Consider the following 5,132-nt stretch of genomic DNA (forward strand, 5'->3'; position numbering starts at 1 on the left):
GATCGCTTGGAGGCGGGCGGCCCGCAGAGGGACCACTGGGAGGCGGGCGGCCGCAGAGGGATCGCTTTCCTGTAGTCGGCGACATTGTTCCTGAAATGTTCGTTTTTCTTTGACAGCAGATACACTAACCGAGGTGTAATAATCGTATTACTATTCAGTTTCTATCTGATGCTCTCGTGTTTCTAAATCTAGCAATATTACTACCAGATGTTCCTAACAGATCCGGTGATTTACAATGCGGTCGTCGTTTGTCGCAGGAAGTGATAATGGGGGAAAATACAGCCGTGTGTCACCTTCTCTCTGTGCCTTACCATGAAACATGGTCACTCTTTCCTAGTTAGAAGGAAGTTGCATTTAAAATAACGGTAAACTGAACAAATTACAATCTGATTGTACGAAGGATTTAGCAATAACGACGCGATTGGCCAGAGAGGAATCCTTTGATTTGATATTAATCACTTTATTTGGATTTAGGATCTTGTAGAGAGGCCTTTACACCACATAGCAGCTTGTAAGCCAGAAGGAGATCATAGAGAGGAGCAGGGACTGCGTGTCCTCCGAGGACCTGATATCATCACCGCGATCACATTATTATATTATATAATCACACAAGATGCTGAAAAACCAAAATATACCGACCCCAACACACCACTAAAATATAAAAGAACCCGAGAGCAAAACTCAGAACCCCCTTAAACCACATCATAGACCGCTACAAGACCACAAATGAAAAGGGACCATTTCTAGGGACTCCAGAGAGACCACCTGAATGATGAGACCACCAAATCCCAAGTCACAAGACCACTTCATACAGAAATGGACACCACCTCCTCCCAAAGTCCAAGACTACTTCATACAGGAACTAAGACCACCACCTTCAGAGCCAATTCATAGAGGAACTGAGACCACCACCTTCAGAGCCAATTCATAGAGGAACTGAGACCACCACCTACAGGAGCCATTTCATACAGGAACTGAGACCACCACCTACAGAGCCATTTCATACAGGAACTGAGACCACCACCTACAGGAGTCATTCTACAGGAACTGAGACACCAACCTCCTACAGAGCCATTTCATACAGGAACTGAGACCACCACCTACAGAGCCATTTCATAGAGGAACTGAGACCACACCCACAGAGCCATTTCATACAGGAACTGAGACCACCACCTACAGGAGTCATTTCATACAGGAACTGAGACCACCACCTACAGAGCCATTTCATACAGGAACTGAGACCACCACCTACAGAGCCATTTCATAGAGGAACTGAGACCACCACCTACAGGAGCCATTTCATACAGGAACTGAGACCACCACCTACAGGAGCCATTTCATACAGGAACTGAGACCACCACCTACAGAGCCATTTCATACAGGAACTGAGACCACCACCTACAGAGCCAATTCATAGAGGAACTAGACCACCACCTACAGGAGCCATTTCATACAGGAACTGAGACCACCACCTACAGAGCCAATTCATAGAGGAACTGAGACCACCACCCACAGAGCCATTTCATACAGGAACTGAGACCACCACCTACAGAGCCATTTCATACAGGAACTGAGACCACCACCTACAGAGCCAATTCATAGAGGAACTGAGACCACCACCTACAGGAGCCATTTCATACAGGAACTGAGACCACCACCTTCAGAGCCAATTCATAGAGGAACTGAGACCACCACCTACAGGAGCCATTTCATACAGGAACTGGGACCACCACCCACAGAGCCATTTCATACAGGAACTGAGACCACCACCTACAGAGCCATTTCATACAGGAACTGAGACCACCACCTACAGAGCCAATTCATAGAGGAACTGAGACCACCACCTACAGGAGCCATTTCATACAGGAACTGAGACCACCACCTACAGGAGCCATTTCATACAGGAACTGGGACCACCACCTACAGAGCCATTTCATACAGGAACTGGGACCACCACCTACAGAGCCATTTCATACAGGAACTGGGACCACCACCTACAAGGTCATTTCATACAGGAACTGGGACCACCACCTACAGAGCCATTTCATACAGGAAGCTGAGACCACCACCTTCAGAGCCATTTCATACAGGAACTGGGACCACCACCTACAGAGCCATTTCATAGAGGAACTGAGACCCACCCACAGAGCCATTTCATACAGGAACTGAGACCACCACCTACAGAGCCATTTCATACAGGAAACTGGGACCACCACCTACAGAGCCATTTCATAGAGGAACTGAGACCACCACCTACAAGGTCATTTCATACAGGAACTGAGACCACCACCTACAGAGCCATTTCATACAGGAACTGAGACCACCACCTACAAGGGTCATTTCATACAGGAACTGAGACCACCACCTACAGGAGCCATTTCATACAGGGAACTGAGACCACCACCTACAGAGCCATTTCATACAGGAACTGAGACCACCACCTACAAGGTCATTTCATACAGGAACTGAGACCACACCTACAGAGCCATTTCATACAGGAACTGAGACCACCACCTACAGGAGCCATTTCATGCAGGAACTGAAGCCACCACCTACAGGAGCCATTTCGTGCAGGAACGGAGGCCCCCACCTACAGGAGCCATTTCATACAGGAACTGAGACCACCACCCACAGAGCCATTTCATACAGGAACTGAGACCACCACCTACAAGGTAATTTCATACAGGAACTGAGACCCCACCACCCAAGTCACAAGACAACTTTAGACTGGAACTGAGACCACCACCTCCAAAATCACAAGACCACTTCATACAAGAAGTGAAACCACTGCCTCCCGAGTCAAAAGACCACTTCTTACAGGAACGGAGATCACCATCTCGCAAGTCGCAAGAGCACGTCATACAGAAAAGTACAACACCTTCCCCTGAGGAACAGAAGGTCCCCAGCTCCAGAGTAATTTCATGCAGGAACTAAAACCCCCACTTCTTGAGGGACAAGGCCAATTTATACAGGAACTGAGACCACCACGCCTCAAGTCACAAGACCAATTCATACAGGAATGGAGACCATCCCCTTCCAAGTCACAAGACCCAATTCATACAGGAATGGAGACCACCACCTTCCAAGTTGCAAGACCACCTCTTCCAGAGTCACAAGACTGCTTTATATCGGAATGGACACCACCCCGTCACAAGACCACCTCATACAGGAACAGAACTCACCATCTCCAGAATCACAAGACTCAATTCATACAGGAACTTAGACCACCAGATTCAAAATCACAAGACCATTTCATACAGCAAAGGACACCGCCTCTTCCCAAGTGGCAAGACCACTTCATTCAGGAACTTGGACAACCACCTCCAGAGTCACTTTATACAGAACTGAAACTACCACTTCTCAAAGCCACAAGGCCACTTTATACAGAAACGGAGATGACCACCTCCTAAGTCACAAGACCACTTTATACAGGAATAGACACCACCTCCAGAGTCATTTTATACAGGAACTAAACTACTTCTTTGAGGCACATCAAACTGGAATTGAGACCCCCATCTCCAGAATCACAAGACAACTTCATACGGGAATGGAGACCACCCCCTTCTAAGTCACAAGATAACTTCATAAAAGGAACTGAGACCACCACCTCCCGAGTCACAAAACCACAACAGGAATTGAGACCACCATCTCTACAATCACAAGACAACTTCATACAGGAACAAAGACCACCACCTTCCGAGTCACAAGACCACATCAAACATGAATTAAGACCACCATGTGCTATGTGACAAGACAACTTTGTACAAATACCAAAACCACATCTTCTTGAATTGCAAGACTGCCCGAGACAATTTTGTCAAAATTATCAATACAGCCCACCCCTTATAAAGATATCAAAGACCACCACCTACAGAATCCCAAATCCACTTCATACAGACGCGAAGACCACCTCTTCCACAGTTGTGGTGGTGTTCTGGAAGTGATGGTCTCACGTTATACAGAGACCACATCTTCCAATTAGGAGACCTTCTCATACAGACCCAGGTGGCCCTTACTTTCGTTTAAAAGACCCCCTGCACAGAAATCTGAGGCACCAAATGCTAAGTTGTAAGAAAGCTATGGTTACATAATCAGCTTACAAAAAATGTGAGGACCCCCCTAAGATCTCCAAGACCTCCAGAAATCTGGGACTGTTCAGACCACCATTTTCTCTAAAGGTGGAAGGCAACACGACACTAGAAATGAATAGCGAAGCATCATACAAAAAGGAAATGAAACCAACAGCACAGCAGATACAACGCACAGACCCCACCGCCTCTCACAAAATGGTGTTCTGGGTCTGTGGGCCATACGTGGCCCCGGGACATCAAATACCGCCTCAAGGTCTACACGGCCAAACAGGGAAACTCCAATAAGAAGCGATGAGGACCCACCAAAGGGTCTCCACAAACTCACCATCCATGGTCCCACCCGTCTCAACACCGAACAGAAACGTCCCATTTATAAAACCCTCCCATTGGTTCCACTAACCTGCGGGGTGAGCCTTGTCTCCAGTCCCAGTCTCGAGCCTTCGCAAGTCAGATTCGTCCCGGCCGATCACTGCCAACAAAACAAACGACACATTGAAACCCCCCCAAAAAAAAAGAAATTCCACCCGTTCGAACAAAAAACAAAAAATGACAATCAGAACTCAAAGAAAAAAAAAAAAGATTTCTTTTGTTTGGTGAAAATGCCGCCCACGAGTAAACTTCCCAGAAGTGTTAAGGGGAGAAAGCACTGCGCCCCCTTTGAAGTTGGGGTGAGAGGGGGTGGAGGGGAAGAGGAATGGAGGGAGGGGGCGGAGCATCCTTTAATTGTTTTTCAAGATAAGGAGCAAAAAAAGAAGAAAGAGCGACAACATTTTCCATACAGCCAGCGCAGGGCGTCTCGTACACCTCGAGTGCAAAGAAAGGGCACCCGAGGAGGTGGCGCCGCCGACATCCGAGGCTCTGCGAGGATGTAACAACCACCGGCGCTGATTTCACCTACAGAAAGCGTTTGGACCCCAATTTTTTTTCTTACCCAAATTTTTTCAATTTTCACATAACAACTCTGACTGCTATTCTCATTCAGGTGTACAGACTCCTCCCCCCACCCCGGACTGAAATGTCTTCCTCCGATCTTACTGCACA

The 5,132-nt window shown here is 47.4% G+C and overlaps 1 protein-coding gene across 1 annotated transcript in view; it reads right to left on the reverse strand.

The window, feature by feature from the left end:
* ZBTB7B (zinc finger and BTB domain containing 7B) overlaps positions 1-4,644 on the reverse strand; it is an 18,382-nt gene extending 13,738 nt beyond the window's left edge. The window contains exon 1 of the mRNA XM_077463843.1: positions 4,492-4,644. The gene's annotated coding sequence lies outside the window, so the exon portion shown is untranslated. The remainder of the gene's footprint in view (positions 1-4,491) is intronic.
* Between the last annotated feature and the right edge of the window lie 488 nt (positions 4,645-5,132).

The sequence above is a fragment of the Lithobates pipiens genome, unplaced genomic scaffold (assembly GCF_037356315.1).
Source record: "Lithobates pipiens isolate NorthernLeopardFrog02 unplaced genomic scaffold, aLitPip1_a1.2 Scaffold_30, whole genome shotgun sequence".
Lineage (NCBI taxonomy): Eukaryota > Metazoa > Chordata > Amphibia > Anura > Ranidae > Lithobates > Lithobates pipiens.